This window comes from Dromiciops gliroides, chromosome 5 (genome assembly GCF_019393635.1).
Source record: "Dromiciops gliroides isolate mDroGli1 chromosome 5, mDroGli1.pri, whole genome shotgun sequence".
Taxonomy (NCBI): domain Eukaryota; kingdom Metazoa; phylum Chordata; class Mammalia; order Microbiotheria; family Microbiotheriidae; genus Dromiciops; species Dromiciops gliroides.
Window position 1 is genome coordinate 55275221 of NC_057865.1, and position 20868 is coordinate 55296088.

Consider the following 20868-nt stretch of genomic DNA (forward strand, 5'->3'; position numbering starts at 1 on the left):
GATCATTGTATTGCTGAGAATAGTTGTCATTCATAGTTCTTTATCAAACAATGAAAAATCAATCATCAGCAATGTCTCTGTGCACAATGTTCTCCTGGTTTTGCTCACTTCACCAACCATCAGTTCATACAAGTCTTTCCAGGCCTTTCTGAAATCATCGTGCTTGTCATTTTTTATAGTACAATGATATTCCATCACCATCATATACCATTTGACATCAAGATATTCCTGGGTTCAGATTCAGCTAGCTGTGTGACTCTGGACAAGTCTCTTAACCTCCACATATCTCAGTTTTGTCGTCTGTCAAATGGAGATATCAGCACCAACCTCCCAATTTTTTTGAGGATAAAATGAGATAATTTTTGTAAAATGCTGTGCAGATCTTGAGTCTTTTTTTTTAAGCGGGACAGTGAGGATTAAGTGACTTGCCCAGGGTCACACAGCTAGTGAGTGTCAAGTGTCTGAGGCAGAATTGAACTCAGGTCCTCCTGAATCCAAGGCCTGTGCTTTTTCCATTGCACACCTAGCTGCCCCCCCCCCCCATTTGTTGTGCAGATCTTAAAGCACAATATAAATATTAGCTATTGTTGCTGTTGTTGTTGTCATTATTATTATCCTTCATTGGATCATAGAATTAAAAGCTAGGAAAGGTGGGGGCACCTAGGTGGCACAGTGGATAAAGCATTGGCCTTGGATTCAGGAGGACCTGAGTTCAAATCCAGCCTCGGACACTTGACACTTACTAGCTATGTGACCCTGGGCAAGTCACTTAACCCTTATTGCCCAGCCCCTCCCCAAAACAAAACAAAAAACAAAACAAAACAAAAAGCTAGGAGAGGCTTTAGAGATATCCAGTCCAACCTGTTCATTTTAGAGGAGGACAAAAGCAAGACCAAGAAAGGTCAAACAACTTGCTGCCTAATGTGAGATAAAATATGAATTAATATTATCATTGCAAAGGAGGGGGGGGGAAGCAAACCCCTTTCAGATTTCTCATTTTTCAGACCTTAAGTGGCAACATTTGCATATGGAAAGGCCAAGAAATCATTGAACAGTTAGCAAAGATAATGACTTTGCCTCCAGAGCATAGAATTGCCTTTGTACCTTTTTTCCATCTCATTCATTTACATGGACAACTAAAAGAAATTTGGAAGTAAAAATTAGGGAAATCTCGAACTTTAGAACTGCTGTGTGGTTATTGGGAAAATAACCATTGCCTGGGGTATGGCCTGGCCAGCAGAGATTCATGTTTAGGAAGTGTATGGGTCAGTCATGATAAGATAGGGTGAGATCTCTCACCAAGAGCACCCAGCACCCTGAAAGGGGCTGGGGCTGGGGCAGGTGAAGCCTAAAAACACCAAGTTACAGGGATGGTCTGGCTTTTATTCCGAAGGGTTCACTTAAAACTTGGGCTTGGGCATCTCCAGGCCAAGATTCTGAAAGAATCTCATTATTGTTCAGTCCTTCCTCAGTCACGTCTGACTCTTTCCAACTCCAATTAAGGTTTTCTTGGCAAAGAGACTGGAGTGGTTTGCCATTTCCTTCTCCATCTCATTTTACATATGAGGAAACTGAGAGAAATGGCCTGAAGTGACTTGCCTAGGGTCACATAGCTAGCATGTATCTGAGGCCAGATTTGAACTCAGGAAGATGAGTCTTCCTGAAAGAATCTCTGTTCTATGCTGATGGTCGTCTGTCCCACATGAGATAAAGGCCTGAAGGAGTGACCTGTAGATATTTGTAGCCTGGCAGCATCAAAATTGCCCATTCACTCTGGATGCATGCTTTCCTTATGTAAATGACTCTCTATTTGTGACCACTCTGCCTGCAATGAGGTGACATAATTTGGGGAGAGTACACCCCAGGATTATCAGGGAGATGTTACTATGCCATTGTAGCAACTTCCTTGCTTTGAATGGATCCTACTAGAAAGGGAAGGGGCAAGGGGACCAAGTACATATTAAGCACTTTACAAATGTCTCATCTGGGGAACTCCCTCATAGGGGCTTGTGAGCTATAGTTTTAGATCGCTTGCTGTCCTTCCTGCTCCAAGAGAGAAATGTGGGCCCAAAGAGCATCTTGAGCTTGAAGACAGTTGCCTTCTGCCCCCACTCCCCATCCAATTTTTAAGTTTAAGTTGCCTGGAGGGTACTCTACATCAGCATTATGTTTCTTTGGGGGTCCTTGGTCCAAGAGAAAAGGAATGACTTCTCCAATATACTTCAGATCTATTCCTTTCCTTCAGTGCATACTGATTTGCCCCACAGTTAAAGCCCTCATTCATCATCTCTTGACTAGGGTATAATAGATTCCTAACTGAGCCTCAATTCTCCAGCTTTTTTTCCCTGCAGTCCAGCCTAGACACTGCTACAAGATTGAGCTTTCTAAGGCATAGATAAGATAATTTCACATCCCCCCACCTTGCCTCAAAAACTTGCTGTGGGGACAGCTAGGTGGTGCAGTGGATAAAGCACCAGCCCTGGATTCAGGAGGACCTGAGTTCAAATGAAGCCTCAGACACTTGACACTTACTAGCTGTGTGACCCTGGGCAAGTCACTTAACCCCAATTGCCTCACCAAACCAAACCAAGCCAAACAAAAACCAAAAACTTGCTGTGGCTCACCATTACCTAATGAATACTGTCAAGATTTTGTACCCTAGCTCTCCGAGGCTTCCACACTCTGGCTCCAATATACTATTTCAATCTCTTCACTACTCTCTTACTTTTGTGTCTTATTCTCAAGGAGAGAGGGAAGGGACTGTATAACTCCTGAGTGTTGTCCAAATGAATTAAAATGTAATTGGGAAATATTTAACAAAATATGTAAAAATACAGCACAATATTTTCTTCGGTTGTTTTTCAGCCATGTCTGAGTCTTTATGACCCTATTTGGAGTTTTCTTGGCACAGATATCAGAGTGGTTTGCCATTTCTTTCTCCAGTTCATTTTATAGATGAGGAAACTGAGGCAAACAGGGTTAAGTGACTTGCCCAGGATCACACAGTAAGTGTATGAGGTCAGTTTTGAAGTCAGGGAGAGGCATCTCCTTGATGCCATACTTGGCACTCCATCCATTACACAACCTAGCTACCTTCACAGTACAATATAGATAATGTTAATTTGTGGTCTTCTAAGTCAATATTCTGCTGGCAAAGATCTATTTCTATCTGGGTTTGACACCAGTGGTCAAACCCAGATAGAAATAGGGCCACTGAACCGTACCTAAGAATCCCTGTAGGCAATAGGGATCTATTTCTATTGCCTTAGAAAGCCACATATTTGTATAATATGTGTTTTATCGTTTTTTTATTTATTTTGTGAAACATTTCCCAATTACACTTTAATCTGGTTCTGTGCACTCAGGAGTGTTATGGGCCACAGGCAACCCAGAGGTTGAGTGCTTGCCATTTCTTCTCTAGACAATCTTCCCCACTGTCCTTCCTGATGCTTGCCACATTCTGTGCTTGGGTCATATTACTCTTTCCACCTTGACTCCACTGCTGGGCTTCATTTGTCAAAATCCCACAAATTCTTTAAGACCTGGCTCTAATGCCTTATGTGCCTCCCCCCTCTCCCCCGCCCAAACTGTACTGCTTACCATTCCTAAGCCACTTACCATGTCCCTACTCTCCCAGCTACAAAGGAGCAGAAGCTAATAAATTGTTTCTTTGTTGAGGAAAGAGCTAAAACACAGCAAATAATTTCATTTCATTTAGTAATAGCTTTTTTATTGATATATTATTTCAACCTAGGATACAAACCTCAACCAGCTCACAATTCACTTAATAATAAAGTTGTAGAAAATGCTTTTTTCAAATCTATTTTTTAAAAAGAATTCTAATATGGCCTCTTAGCCCCAGAGGCAATCTTTTAATGGAAAAAGGGGGCTTAGCATGGTAATAAAAGAAAAAAAAACCTTTTTAAGGACCAGAGACAAATCTCCTGTTTGTTTTTAATTCAGGAAGTGATCCCTCTGAGGAGAAAGGAATAGGAAAGATCCTCAGCCTTATTCCAATAGGAGAGACTCTATAAAAATGAGATAGAAAGACTTGACAGAATATGCCAAACCTCCCCCCCCACCCGACTACCACGACCCCCTGACCTTTGGTGCACATCTAAGAGAATAGGGAATCCTCAGGTTGTGTGGTCAAGGATATGGTTGTCCCTGATCTCACGACACAGATTCATCACTTCTAAATCCTTCAGTGTTCTGGGCTCCCAAGATATCAGTAAACTCAAGAGCGTGCCCCCAGCCTACTAGACTTTCCCGAAATGCACTCCACCCTAGGGAATGCAAACACAGACACATTGGGAAAGACACCCACAATTACCAGACCCCACCTCCGGGGGCCAAACTTCCCCATCATAGTTCCCGTAGTGCCGAAATACAGTGAGATATAACGAGTGCTGCCTTTGTCATCAGAGGACCTCGGTTTGAATATTAACCCTTGACTTGCGTGACCTTACACAGCTCATTTTACCTCTCCACCCCAAACAATGACACTCAAAGCCCCTTCCATCTCTAAATCCATGATTCCGTGTCCTCTCTCAGAAGGCTCAGCCTATAACACATCAGGAGACAAGTCCTATTTCTCCTAGGTCTCACATGCCGACCGCACGGAGCTCCAAACAACATAGGGGTTTCTGGAGTCCTGAGGACCACTGCCCATAGTTGCTTCCTCGCATTGCTGACCCCCTTCCCACCCAAGTCCCTACTCCAGCACACTCTGGTTTCCTTATTCTGGTAACATACTGAAATAAGGTGACATTGTAACTCTGAAAACCTAATTATAAGTTTCTGTAGGCTTTCGGTTTTTACCCATGGAGCATCGAACCCTGGGCCTGGAGTCAGAAAGACCTGAGTTTAAATCAGACCTCAGATGCCTACTAGTTATGTGACTTCAGCCAAGTCACTTAACCCAATTTGCCTCAGTTTCCTCATCTGTAAAATGAGCTGGAGAAGGAAATTGCCAAGGGGTCATGAAGAGTTGGATGTGACTAAAATGACTAAATAACAACAGGTCGGTTTTGTTTTTTTTTTAACTTGCTGAAATTTTACAGGAAAGGGAGTTAAAGTCTCAGCAGCCAACTTCTGAATGCTCCAAATGTAGTGTATAGAGCAAGTTGACCCTGGCTTCAAGTCAACAGTCAGCCAATAAAGACTGCAGTGCCGGGAACTATGCTAAGGAGGGTGTGGGGTGGGAGGGGTGGGGGGTGGGAAAGGTGAGGAGGGGAGAGGAAGAAAAGCATTCTCTCTGCCTTTAAAGAACTCACATTCAAATGAGGAAGATGATATGCAAAAAAATAATTGTAATGACAAGAAGGTAATGTCAAATGGGTAGGCACTGGGGGAAGGGAATGGCAGAGCAGGGAGAAGAGGAGACTTACATTGGTAGAAAGACATTCCTCACCTAGCTATCCATGGACCCCCTTTGTTGATCTGGTGAAGCCTATGCACCCCTTCTCAGAAGAGTGCTTTAAATGCATAAAAGAAAATACATACAATTACAAAGGAAGCTCATTACAGAAAAATGCGGTTTTCAAAACAAGTATTTCTTAAAGTTTATTGGCCCCAGGTTAAAGACCCTGTACTATATCCCAATGAAATCCCAGATCCAATCCCTAGCCCCTATCTTATACAATAAGACTATCGGGTAGGGCTTAATTCACTCTTATAGTGATTTGAGGGTGGAGAGCTGTTATGAAGGTCTGTTGTCTCTCAATTTGCACAGTATGGCAACCTGTCTTCTTGGTTGTTAGAAGTTAATTGTGTTGTTAAGTATCAAACTCTGGGGGGAAGTAGCTGCTCTGCTGGTGGCTTTGTTAACCATGGGTGAGTTCTGGGCAGTTCTGAGTTTCTTTGCTGTCCCATATAACCCACAAGCATCCTCAGTGAAGTAGAAATATTAAAGAGAGATGCCACCCTTAGCCCTTTCAGGAGAGAGAGACTGAACTACCTCAGCCCCATGAAGAAGGTGAAGAGTCACCTCCCTTTACGGCAATCAGTTTACACAGAACTTAAACAGGGGTGGCAGGTAAAAACCAAAGTCTGAACACAAATCCAGGATCTTGGTGGTTTTGACATGAACATTGAAGAGTTTTGTTTCCCCTATTGCTAAAGGCATAGATTTGTGATAAATATGCCAGGATGTGTAAGAAAACAAAGTACAGAAGCTATAACTAGGCAAACAAAAATCCTTGAAAAATCAATAATAAGAGACTTCTGGCTGCTCTTTAATCCACCATTTTGAGAGAAAAAGACTCTGGTGCTTCCAGCACAGAATTTTAATAGCTTTATAGATCCTAGATCTTGGAGCTGACAAGACCTCAGAAATGATCCAATTCAGCATCTTCCTTTTGGGGAACCAAAGTGCTGAGCTTTAATTATTCTCATTTTAAAGGGGAGGCAATTGAGGGTTCAAGAGGTCAGATGATGTGCCCAAGTTCTTAGACTGTAAGTTACAGAGAAACGTACATCCTGGTGGGATCTTGGTGGTGGAAGGGTCAGGTTGTGGGAGTCTGGAGCTCATGAACAGCTTTTCTGGGATGTTTATATCTGTGTTGCTGGGTGTTGTGTGAGTCTGGAGAAGTATTGTGTGCTAGGTTGGTCATCTTCCCAAGGAGAAGGGAATTTGAAGTGCTGCACCCGAGGGAAAAACAATTGGAGAGGTGAGATGGAAGTGATACAGAAGATAGTCAGAACATGTGTGAAGTGATGCTGTGAGACTATTCCCCAGAACATTCAGCCAATCAGCTTCAAAGGAATGGGGAGAACACAGGTCCTAAAAGACAGACAAAATGGGGAAGGGATGCTGGGGTTAGTAGTCTGAGGACAGACAAAGGAAAAGGATTAAGTCACAAAGTGAAATCCAGTGGAGGTATGTGAGGTACAAAGTAGGGCAACTAGGGGGCTCAGTGGATAGAATATTGGGCTTGGAATCAGGAAGATTCATTTTTATGAGTTCAAATATAGCCTTAGACACTTACCAGCCGTGTGACCCAGGGCAAGTCATTTAATCCCGTTTACCTCAGTTTCCTCATCTGTAAAATGAACTGGAGAAGGAAATGGCAAATCATTCTGGTATCTTTGCCAAGACAACCCCAAATGGGATCACTAAGAGTTGGACATGACTGAAATGACTCAACAACAACAACAAGGTACAAAGTACAAGGCAGTAGTTTCCAGGGGAAGACGCATGCCCTCTATATGTCAGCATCCTGGGTTAAAACCCCCATCACCCACCCTAGTTATGGCTCTGAGCATTCTATAACTTGTCCACTGCTTTGTATCATGCTCTGTTATCACTGGATAATCTTAGTAGCTCACTGACCATACTAGGGTGCTCAAATTATGTTGGCAACTAATAAAAACATACCAATCTCAACATGAAAATTGTATTTGAACTATATTTGAATTATATACTTTTTTATGAACAAGTTTCAACTTGTTTATAATCACAACACAGTGGATAAGCTACTATTCCATCAGCCTAAAGATGGTGACTATGACACTTTAAATTTGACTAACTGTTAAGGGAAAATGTCCATAGGATTTTAATGGTTTTGTTTTTGCTTTGGGGAATGAGAAGAGCAGAATATTGTTAACATTGCATTATTGATCCATACCTATGCAAGAAAACAAAGAAACAGATCATGAAAACCAGTGGCAATGTTAATTTAAAAAAAAAACAGTCAACTCAAATATATGTTCTTTCATTTAGTTACAAAAGACCCAAATTTACATCTCCTACCATCTGGCATGATTTCAGTACTAATTTCCTACATCAAATATCTCATATTTGCTAAGGGAACTAAGGCTAATTTTAATATTAATGTAATACGTATATATAGATATGTAATATATTCACAAGTATGTGAATGAGTGAATAAGGTGCAAGGATAAAGTAATGAGATAGTTTCATTTTCTTTTTTTTTTTTTGTGGGGCAATGGGGGTTAAGTGACTTTCCCAGGGTCACACAGCTAGTAAGTGTCAAGTGTCTGAGGCCGGATTTGAACTCACGTACTCCTGAATCCAGGGCCAGCACTTTAACCACTGTGCCATCTAGCTGCCCCCGATAGTTTCATTTTCTACAGCATGTATATACCCATTTCTTCAACCAGTTGAAGAATAGCATGATTTCTTGTCCTTTCCCTGTTCTTGTCACCATCCTTTTGCTAATGTCCTTTCTAAGATGAAGCACATGTACATAATACTCCAGATATGATATAGCCCCATCTGATCAAATCAATCAACAAGCATGTATTAAGAACCTACTGTATGCCAGGGTAGGTGGCAGAGTAACACATTTTATGACTTTTGCCAAGAATCAATTTAAAGCTCACTTGCCTAAAGCTTGAAGAATGTACTTTCTTCCTCTTTTTGGAAGGTCAGACATCTGCCTCTCTCCAGTATCATGGCTTTTCTCTCTTGACTCACAGTTTTTCAAAGATCACCTAGTGGGGCAGCTAGGTGGCACAGTGGATAAAGCACCAGCCTTGGATCCAGAAGGACCTGAGTTCAAATCTGGCCTCAGACACTTGACACTTACTAGCTGTGTGACCTTGGGCAAGTCACTTAATCCTCATTGCCCTCCAAAAAAACAAAAAACAAAAAACAAAGATCACCTACTGTAAGTAGCTCAGTAATCACTCCTACAAGTTTTTTTTCAGGGCCTTGTAATTGGCCTGGATCTGCTGCCTTGTATGCATTGAAAGTGGCTGGCTAGGGGCAGCTAGGTGGCGCAGTGGATAGAGTACTGGCCTTGGGTTCAGGAGTACCTGAGTTCAAATCCGGCCTCAGACACTTAACACTTACTAGCTGTGTGACCCTAGGCAAGTCACTTAACCCCAATTGCCTCACTAAAAAAAAAAAAAAAAAGAAAGTGGCTGGCTTCTCTCCTTCCATCTCCTCACTTATCTTGGATTTCTGTCTCTCATTAAGAAGGATCATAATTGTGATAGAATACTATCGTCCTATAAGAAATGACAAGCAGGATGCTCTCAGAAAAGCCTGGAAAGACTTACACAAACTGATTCAAAGTGAAATGAGCAGAACCAGGATAACATTGTATAAGTAACAGCTATATGAATAACTTAGCTGCCCTCCACAATGCAATGCTCCAAGACCATCCTGACGGACTTGTGATGAAAATGCTATCCATATCCAGAGAAAGAACTTTATTTTTTGTCTGTGTTTTCTTTCATAGCATCACTTACATGGAAATATGTTTTGCATGATAGCACATGTATAACCCATGTCAAATCGCTTGCTTTCTCCATGAGAGGGGAGGGAGAGAATTTGAAACTCAAAATTTGAAAGAAAAAAAAAAGAATGTTAAAAATTGTTTTTACATGTAATTGGAGGAAATTAAATATTTTTTAAAATAAATATATGAAAGGTTAAAAAAAGAAAAATCATAAGGTCATATGTTTAGAGCCAGAAAAAGGTTAGAAACCATCAAGTCCAACCTACCTCATTGAATAAATTGGGTAAGTTTTCCCTTCTACTACAAACACATCTATCTAAGTGATTTTTGTTAAAGCAGATATGACTATGTCACTCCAATACTCAATAAATTCCAATGGTTGCCTATTGCTTCTAGGTTCAAATGTAGGCTTATCTTGTTAGCTTTTAAAGATCTTCACAACCTGGCCCCAACTTACTTTTCCACCTGTGTCATTGTGACTCCTCTTCCTGTGCTCTACGACCCAGCCACATTGGCCTTCTTGCTTTGCTACCTGTTTTGGGGTTGCCTTTTTAAAATCTGAGTTCACCAGTTCTTTTTACTCACCTCTCACTATCTCAAGCATAGGGATGAGGAAATGCATGGAGGTAGGGAATTTCAAGGAATCCTTTCTGGAAAAAAAAAGTAGAGTAAATGAAGGGGATTTATGTGAAATGAGCCTTCACTTGTAATCTGAAGCCAGATTTGGAAGAGACTTGAATTTGGCATTAGGTGAGCATCAGAGAGCCAATAAAGGATTTACAACGGGTGGACTCAAATGATCAGTCCTATCTATACACTAGGAAGATTACTTCATTAGTGCTATGTAGGATAAACTGAAGATGAGAGAGAGGGCCTGAAGATCAAAAGCCCAACTAGAAGGCACCAACTAGAAAGCTATTAAAATAGCTCAGATGAGATTATTGTTGTTGGTTGATGTTGTTATTGTATTGTTGTATTGTTTTCGGCTGTGTCCAATTCTTTGTGATCCCATTTGGGGTTTCCTTGGTAAAGATGCTGAAGTGGTTTGTCATTTCCTTCTCCAGCTCATTTTGCAGAAAAGGAAACTGAGGCAAACAGGGTAAATGACTTGTCCAAGGTTACATAGCTAGTAAGTATCTGAGGCTGGATTTGATCTCAGGAAGAAGAATCTTCCTAACTAAAGGCCCAGACCTTTATCCAGCTGCCCCTATATCTCTCAGATGAGATATAATGAATTAAAGTAAGAGTAGTAATGGAAGGAACAGCTATGAAAGAAAAAGGAAACAAGGATTTATAAAGCACTTACTATGTTCCAGGCATAGTACCAAGCACCGAGGATACAAATATGAGAAAAAAAGATAGCCCCTCCCCTCATGGGAAGACAATATATAAAAAAACCAGTAGTGGAGATGGTTCTCCGAACAGGAGGTGTGGTTTTGAAGCCCAAGAAGTAAGGAAAGGGAGCAGGAGGAGAATGAATGCAGGCCAGCCTGGGTCTTTCCACAAGAGGAAGGTACCAAAAGGAACTCTCCAGGGGGAGGAGCAGGGCGGTCCTTGTGGAGGAATATTCTGGGGTGAGGAGGCCTTGGGAGAAGTAGGCTACTCTAGAGCCAAGAGGCTCCAGGTGTTGAGCCAGCAGTAGAGAAAACATAGTTTTGAAGTTCAGGAGGTCAGAAACAGGACAGGGAGGAGAATATATCTCAGAGGTAGAATCGACAGGAGTTAAACCCAGATTGGATATGGGGATGAGAAGAAAAAAAACAACTCAAAGATGACTTTAAAATGAACTACAGTGTGGTTCCCTTCCAATACCAAATGCAGTTGGGATGTAATTATTTTGGCTTTGGAATATCCTCTTGGTACCATAGACATCTGATCACACTCTCTTCCTCTGCCTGGGCCAAAACCCATTATCCACATAGTCCAACTATGAGTAGCCAGCATCCAGCCAGGTGAGGATGAGGAAGAAGCCCTCAGACGCTCTTGTCTAATGCCCAGAATGGACTCATGGAGCCCCTGCTGTGCCGCTCATATGAAGCTACAGTTTACAAGCAACAAAACGTTGGCCTGAAAATCCATATATTTTTGCCCGCCCATTGTCTCTGCTATTAGAATTGACTGGGGAGTTGGTGTGGTCACTTTGGAGGAGGAGATGGCACCAGAATGTTCTAGCACAACTCTCTCCATTACAAAGAGGCTTTGCTTTTCCTCCTCATAACCTAACTAAATGTATAATTGTGGCCAAATAATCCCACACTTCCTGAATGCTAGATATTTTATATTTAAACCCTCCCTCCCCTGGGGTTCTCTAGTACACTTAAAGGGACTTGGGGTGCCCATCAATAGTGTTCTTCAAGTTGTAGTAGTTCCTTGAACCACAGGTCCATCTAACCGCTAGCTTTTACAAAGGAATATTTACTTTGAAGGAATATCAAAAACCAATTTACAACCATCCCCCCCAAACCTGGGGATATAATCCACACCCCTTCCACCACCTCAGTCTTTGGAGAGGAAGGGAATTAAATCCACAGCTTAGCTAGTTGCTTAATAGCACAATCCCACCAAATTCTAAGTCCAAGGCCTCCCTTGAGCTGGCATCCCAAGGATCCTGGCTTCTCAAGGTTTCCTTGCTGCCCTGGCACTAACATTTAGCCTAGAACCCTGCCTCCCAGGCCACCATGGCTCAAGCTCTGGGTTTCAGGGGGGACTCCACTGCCTGCACCTAGAAGTGAAAAAAGACAAAGGAAACAGGCCAGATTAAAAGCCCATTTCTTAGGCACCCAGGCCGAAGGCTTGCTCTTGAAGACCTTGACTGTCCCATTGGCTGTATTCTCATAGTTCCCGCCCCCCCCCCCCAGCCTGTTCTGGCTCTGCAGCCAACAGAAGGAAGGTATTGCTACCCAAGCAGTAGGCAAGTGCAATGTGTCTTCTACTAGAAGGACCTCCATGTTGGGTGTGCTGGATGTGTGTGACAAAACTCCCATTACATATGCAAGCCCACAAAGTCTTTTCTATGAGATGGCATGCATAACTTCAAGGTGTCCTGGGAAGAGCCATAATAGCACATTCCTTTGGGCTCTCCATAAAGATGCCTACCCTGTTGAAAACTTACTTCCCTGCCTTCTGGAATAATCTGATTCAATTGAGTACACTAGGAGACGATGAAGACAGCCTTTCATTGAGCAAGATATTTTAAGATTTTAAGATATTTCGCTAAGCAAGATATTTTTCAGTTGCCAGGAGTTCAGTTCAATTCAATAAACATTTATTAAGTGCCTAGTAAGTGTCAGGCACTATACCAAGTACTGCCTCTCCACCCCCCACCCCCATCTCCATAGACTATGGAGCCCCTGGAACTGGACTGTGGAGATGTCAGTTGGTCCGGGATACAGCAGCATCTTGTCCCCATTGGCTCCCAGAAGCATGAGCGACTGTTTGACAATCTGCACTGGCTCCCCATTTGCTTCTGAGTGCAATTCGTGGTAATGACTTTGATCTACAAAGACATTTTGGGCCTTGGTTAACTGAAGTCATTTGGATCTAAATGTTCCCTTCTAATGGTTTCTAATTTTACTCATAAAATTTTTCCATCACAAAATCCACATTTGTAGTACCAAATTGGGAGCTCTATCAGCAAATTACTTGATCTGCCCTCATTAAGGTGGGTTTTACAGGCACAAGATCAGGGAATATTACTTTAAAATATGTCCTTATGCCCATATCAGAGGACAAGCTAACCATTTGTTCGGGATTCTGTTAATGTTCCACTTTTGCCTAAAAACATTGCAACTTCCTGTGATATCCACGCCTTTTTTTTTGCAGGTTTGCCTAAGTTGTGAAACCTTTTGAAACAAGAAAAATGAATTAGGAATGAATTTCTGTGTGTTTTCATTAAAGAAACCCTAGGAAATCTAAACCAACTCACACTAGACCTACAATAACCTTTACTGTCCTGCCTTCCAACGCAAATACATTAGACAGAAGCTAATATAGAACTATCAGCTGGAAGAATTAGCTTGAAAACTAAAAAGAAGTTGGTCTAAAATGAAGCAAAGACATATTTTCAAATATCCCTGCAGAATAATGCAGGTCTTTTAATGCTAACTAGCTAAGATCTTTTATTTTCAAACTGAAGTCCATGGTGTGAATGATTGTCTCAGAATCATTGAATTTGGGCCTAGTGCACCATTATAGGTGAGCACATTTCGGTGCTAGATCCTCATTTAATTGATTTATTCCTTGGGGAAAGAAAAAGGTGCCCCACCCATGTAAAGACCCTGATCCTAGAAGAAGAAAAACTACCTGAGCTCTGTGGGAGATCCTGAAAAACATCACACCTGACTTTAAAAAAAATACTGAAATACTTTAAAATGTGTTGTTCCCTCTTAATATAGCAATTACTATCTTTTATTGAGTGCAGGGGTTCTTAACGTAGAGGGAACCATGGATAGATTTTAGAATGTCTATGAATTTGTATAGGGAAAAAAGTTATGCTTTTATTTTTACTTATCTCAAAATGAAGTTGAACTATTCTATCAATTATGATTTTTAAAAAATATATTATTCCAATAAGGGACCCATCATCAGATTGTGAGAGATCCTTGACACCGAAAAGGTAAAAAAATACCTAATTCAGTTTTCTTAGAATGTGCAAAGTGCCTTATGTATTTGATCTCATTTGAACCTTACAATAAGCTACTGTCCTACTGGTACTGTTGTTAAGTTGATTAGGTATGTCTGACCCTTTGTGATCCCAGTTGGGGTTTTCTTGGAAAAGATACTGGCGTGTGAGAGAAATTATTATTTTACTATTATATTAATAATCAATTATTAAATCGGGATCCAGGTTTTTCTCCTTAAGGCCCATCTCCTGTAAAAAGTCAGTCTCTAAAGGACATGACTAGTTGAGCCTCAAGGAACATGCTCTCTTCAATCTTAGGTAGGCTCCATCCAACTAGGAGACCTAACTTCTGTTTAGAAGAGAAAAAGAATACAGTCTGGGCAAATTCTTACCCTAGGGAAAGGAGCCCCTGGCCTTGTACCCCTCCGTTCGAATTTAGGGTGACCCAGCTCATGAAGGACAAAAGTAACCAGAGTGGTCTGGATGGAGATGAATTCCTCTGTCCAGATTGGTGGAGGTGGTTGGGTTTCACAATCAAACCATGTACTCAGAAGGAAGAGCTGGAGACTTCTAGTCTACCTCCTCATTAAATGTCCACCAATCAGGGTTGACTTTCACTGGCCAGGGGCATTCCCTTTAAATAAATCTATATTTACATATAAATATATATATATTTATAAATACATTATTGATGTTTTATTACTACTGTATTATTAATTATATGTTATATAATCGATATAATTATGATATAATATATTTTATAAATATATTTATATAAATAAAATAAAACATTCAGGCTCTCCATGAGTTGTCTTTGGTTAGAGAAAACTACTAATCATCAATTTATTGATTATTAGCTAGCCTAATTAATAAATTGATTAATTACAAAGAAACTCTGTCTCTCAGGATTTTTCATTTGTCACGATTGACATTTCCTTCTGTAGCTCATTTTACAGATGAGGAAACTGAGGCAAACAGGGTTAAGTGACTTGACCAAGGTCACACAGCTAGTAAGTGTCTGAAGCTGGATTTGAACACAGGTCTTCCTGACCCCATGCCTGGCACTCTATCCATTGCACACCTAGTTACCCCTACATGGCATGATGGGCTTTCTTTGGCCCAGAGTTTCTCTCCACTTAATCCCTCTAATATCCAGTACCTCCCTTCAGGAGTATGGGGATGCTGGGGAAAGAGAGGGTGATATGAGATAGATGGAACCACAAGGGCAGAAGAAGATAACTTCAGCCCAGGATCATAAAGGGACGAAGTTGAGAAATGCCTCAGTCAAAGGTAAATGAATTCTTGATGTTTGGGAGGAAAGTTGAATGGTTTTGTTAATGTGTGTAATTATGATTCAGTACCACATGAAGACAGGTATAGGGACAGGGTCTGGGGTTTCATTGTTGTAGAGAACTCCCAAGTGAGGAAATTCCCTCTACCCATGTAGGGTATCACCTTCTCTGTAACTTAGAGTCTTAGAGAGTTGCACAGGTCACTAAGAGATTAAGTGACTTGCCCAGGGTCACACAGATCATACGTGTCAGAGATAGGATTTGAACCCAAGTCATTCTGGCTTCCAGAACTACTGTCTCTTCACTTAGACACACTGCCTTTGGAGGCCTGTCTTCCATGAGACATTTGTTGTTCAGTTATTGTCAGTTGTGTCCAACTCTTCTGACCCCATTTGGGGTCTTGGCAAAGATGTTGGAGTGGTTTGCCATTTTATTCTCCAGCTCACTTTATAGATGAGGAAACTGAGGCAAACAGGGTTAGGTGACTTGGCCAGAGTCACACAGCTAATAAATGTCTGAGGTCAGATTTAAATTTAGGGAGATGAGTCTTCTTGACTCTGGGTCCAGCACTCTATCCACTGTACCATCTAGCTATTATTGAGGGTAAAGGAACACCCGTGCTTAGCACGATGAGGCACAGTACCAAATAAAACTATTGACAGTGAAGTTGATTATTAATAGAATTATTATGAGACTTAAAATTTATTTTAAAGATGTGAAAAAGTCATGATAATAGCTGACATTTATGTAGTGCTTTATGGTTTTCCAGAGTGTTCTCTGTACTTCAATTCATTTGGCCGTCATATGGCAGCCCTATAGGGTAAGTAGAGAGAATATGATTATTCCCATTTTATGGAAGAGGAAGATAGAGCTTAGAGATCTTAGAAAGGAATAATTGAACCCAAGCCTCTTAACTCTAAGTCAATGTTCTTTCCCTTCTACCACACCATAGGCTAATTGCTCTGATACATATGAGTTGCTTACCATTTAAGGATTAATTACCGTGCAGCAAAACAACAATTATCTGTATCGTTAAATATGCATCACATTAGCTTTGTTGTAAGTTTCATTTGATTATAACAGTAAACTATATGTATTTACCCTTAGCCTTAACAGTCTGTTGTTCACCCAGCTTTGTGATCTGTTCGTCACTAAAATAGAGCAGGAGCTCTATAGAATTCTATAGAATTCCTTTAGTGGAGCCCGAATGCGTGTCAACTCAGGGTTTTCTTCAGTAAGTCACTTTTTCACTCTCCTCTGGAGGTCATGGACAACCTATCCAATCGCTGTTGTGTTTTCACCATTCAGAGCTTAGTGTATCTTTGAGAGAAAGGGTGGAAAATATAAGTGTTTAATGTGGATTGGTAGGGACAGAGTACAGTGACTAACCAACAGACTAAAGAGAGCAGCTTTCTCTTTCTGAAGTATTCCCTATCTATATTCCTCTCTAGCAAATTACTCCCTGAAGCCTGAGACCGTATTTCTGTAGCCACAGTGTTGTCTACACTCACCTGGCTCACTCCAGAAGACAACTGGGAATTTTCCTGGTGACTTTTGGTGTAATACACAATATCTGTCCTTTGTTCAAGGTAGAAAATCAATTAGCAATGAACTGCTTCTTTCTAGGGACTTTGACCTGGTATCATGGAAATTAGCCATATTGAGTCGGTGGGTGGCTCAACCCTCATGGAAGTCTGGCTTTCTTAAATTTTAGGAACATTTACATAGATGTTTTCCTCCATGTGAGTACTCCATAAACAAAGATCACAACCCTTCTCTTGGACATTGGGAGTACTTAGTATGGTGCCTGATGCACTGTAAGTGCTTACTTAGGTAACTTGATATAATGACTAGAGCACTGCACTTGGCATAAGGAAGACCTGTGTTTGATCCCTGATCCAGAAACATCGGGCTAGGAGCTCCTTGGGAGTAGGGACTTTTTCTTACCTTTCTTTATATTCCCATCAATTATCTCAGTACCTGGCACATTGTGGGTACTTAGTGAATGCTTACTGACTCACTCACTAGGGGCAAATCACATAACATCCCTCAACTTCAGTTTCCACATCTAAAAATGGGGATAACAAAAACACCTCCCTCCCAAGATGATTGTGAAGATCAGATGAGATAATATGGGGGGGGGGGGGCAGCTAGGTGGCGCAGTGGATAGAGCACCAGCCCTGGATTCAGAAGGACCTGAGTTCAAATTTGAACTCAAACACTTGTCACTTACTAGCTGTGTGACCCTGGGCAAGTCACTTAACCCCCATTGCCCTGCAAAAAAAAAAAAAAAAAAAGAATTGCTCTGGTTGAAAAATGTATCACTCTGTGGATCAAGTTGCTGAGGAGGTTCCCCAGATTCAGTCAGGCTGATTCGAAGACAAATGTTACATTTCCTCATGGAATTCCTTCCGGTTTGTTAAGACCAGCCAAATGGAGGGCTTTTAAAATACAGATTTCCAGAAGCTAGACTCACCTCCCCCTTGTGATGAGCTATCCAAGGACTTTAATTCCCGAATGCTCAGTGAAAAGAAGATGACCTTATGATCAACGAAGCTATTGCTTCATCTCAAAAAATAATTTTTGTAATAGATTCCTTCCTCTTCTCCCCTGTTTTACTGAAATTGAAAAACAAAACAAAAGGGCGACAAAACCAACCAGAAGAGACATAACTTGTATTTTTTGTGCCCAAGGCAATCAGCACAATATGTCACCTTCAAATCTCATAAAAAAAAAAAAAAAAGACAAATCCTGTTATGGGTGCTACCAGTGCTTTCTTTTTAACTAATTATTCTTGCTAATTAGGTGCTAAGCACGGGTGTTCCTTTACCCTCAAGGACTTCTAGTAGCCTTGGTGCCCTTTACATGTTAGTACCCTGGGGTGAAACTTTGATCATCCTGCCCTAGATAGGGTCTGCTAAGCACTTTGGGCTGGTGCAGGGCAAAGATATCCCTCTTGTGTACAGATTTATCAAATGAAAATAAGATAGTCTTGCATACCATTGGAAGTAATTATAACAAAAAGAAATGCTAAAAGATGATTTTAGAAATAGTATAGGCATTAATCCCTTAGAAATTCTCTCTGCGTACAGTCTCAGTGAAATTGTGTTCTCTATTTTAAAATATAAAGAATTCTACCCTCTATGTCTGCTTTTGCAAGATTATAAAAATGCCTTCCAATTTGGTGAATACAGGGTTTTCTTTTCCTCTTCCATTAACTCTCCCCAGCAGGAAATTTATCTGCATCTTATTCTTTGTTGTTTAAAGTTCAATGTTGCCATTTTAAAATTATTGAACATCCTGCCTTTCAAAGACAAATATTACCTTAACACTGAGTATATAATGAATATTACTTTCTATGGAATACTTGCTCTTTATTTAAAGAAAAAAAAAAGTCTCAGAGCAGTCTTTGTCAGGTTTTCTTTGTCTGTGGCCACACCAAAAGCAAGTTTTTCAAATTAATTCACTTATCTATTGTCTCCGACTTAGACAACTCAGAACAATGGTCGTTTCGTGTACCTTCAGGTATTCCCTACTGTTCGAGTCTGTCGAAATCCCAAACAATTATAGATGAACTCCGTGCTCTCTCTATTAAGGTCTGCTTATTTCTCTCCTGCTGTCAGGACAGCCTGCTGCGTTTTTCAAACATGGAAATCTTTTCAATAGCAATAATCCTTAATTGTGCAAGTGATAATCTTTGCCTGGGTTGTCTCAGAATTTTAATAACCTGGAAATTTACAGTAAAGGAAAGAACACCAACTAAATTACTCATCCTGGAGTAGACGTGGGTACCTTTCCTGGTATTCACTTGTCTTTCTGCCTCCCTGAATAGATTGATTATTGCAACTCCCTTTTCCTTAACTGGTTCTCTTAATTTTTAGATCTGCCTCTCTGAAACTTCGACCCATTGGTCCTTGTTCTACACTCTGGGACTAAGTGGAAAGAGTGTGAGCCCTCCTCCTTATGACAGGCCTTCAGATGCTTAGAGAAAAGCAACATGGTACCCTCTCCTCCTTCAAGCCTTTTCTTTTCCAGGCTAAATATTCCTCAAATATTTCATCAGCTAATCCTTCTCAGGCATAATCTTGATGCCTCTCACCATCATAGCTACCTTCCTGGAGATGTTTGCTCTCTAACTCAGCAAGATTCTTACCTTTCATGTGACATCCAGACCAAAAATCATAGTCCAGATGTGGTCTAACCAAGAGAAAGTACCATATGATTATTGCTTTCCTCATTCTCTTTGTTGTCATCCTGTAATATTAAATTATAAACTCTTTTTTTGTGGGGGGGGGTAAGGGGTGGGAGATGATGCACTATTGAATTATATTGAGTTTATATTTCCCTGGTACTCAAAGATCTTTTTCATATCATCTACTATTTAACCAGTGATCTCTTATCTTGTACTTACATGGTTGATTATTTGGACTCAAATGCAAGACTTTACATTTATCCCCTTCTTCATTATCTTGTATTCAGCTCAATTTTCTTACCTATAATCCTTTTTAAATAAGTCAGCATGGTGGTATGATTCTTTTTAATAGTATACGCTTAACATCCTCTGGTCTTGATGCCAGTGAAATTTGTATGAAAAGATTTTTAACTTGTCCTACATGTTCTGATTTCACAATACTTCTAAATTCCTTAGAAAGGAGATTGATGCTGAATGAAGGGAAGAAGCATTTTATTAAGCACCTACTAGGTACTAAGCTAACCACTTTACAAATAGCATCTCATATGATCCTTACAACAATCCTGGAGGATAGGTGCTATTATTATCCCCATTTTAGAGTTGAGGAAACTGAGGTAGACAGAGGTGAAGTCATTTGCCCAGAGTTAGAGATGGTGAGTTTGAACTAATGTCTCCCAGATTCCAGGCCCAGTTCTCTCTCTTTTTTTTTTCCAGGGCATTGAGGGTTAAGTGACTTGCCCAGGGTCACACAGCTAGTAAGTGTCAAGTGTCTGAGGCCGGATTTGAACTAAGGTCCTCCTGAATCCAGGGCCGGTGCTTTATTCACTGTGCCACTTAGCTGCCCCCCCCCCCATCCCCAGTTCTCTATTCACTGTGTTACCTAGCTGGCTCCAGCTAGGAAGAATCTGGAGATTTTTCCCCCTTAAGTAAATGATCATCTCTCACAAATAAATAAATTTCTTCCTATTTTGACTGCTTATATAATTATAAAATATTTATCCTGTTTAAGTCTTATGCTTGAGCCATCATTATTAAAGACTTCAGACATATACCAGCTATTCAAGAAAGAAGTCCTCGGAAAGTCTAGAAGGCCGGTCCCATTGTCATCTTTAGATCAGAGTCCCATTGCTAATTGAAAAGGTTTGGGAATTCCATCATGGGTTTCTAAATATAGAGAACTAGAGAGTGAAAAAACAACATGAAAAATGATTGAGGAGACATAACACAAAACTTTATTGCTCATTTATTTTGTCAAGTGTGATTTATGGCATTGTAATGGGTTATAGATAAACTATGCAAGATTTTCATTTTTATGAAGTCTTAATAATCAGCGTGGCAGCATAACTTTTGGTCTTGCAATTGTCCTCATAAATTAGGTGGAAATTTTTAGTCGTTTATTACTTTGGGGACAGAAAAATTCATTAATGAAAGAAACTGTCCTCCAGCTGAACTATTCTGCCTCTACTTTTGATCTCCATAGAAAACCTGGAGTAAGGAGACAAGAATAGAAATCCTGCCGCACCCAACTACTAGCTGGGAGATCCCAGGCAAATC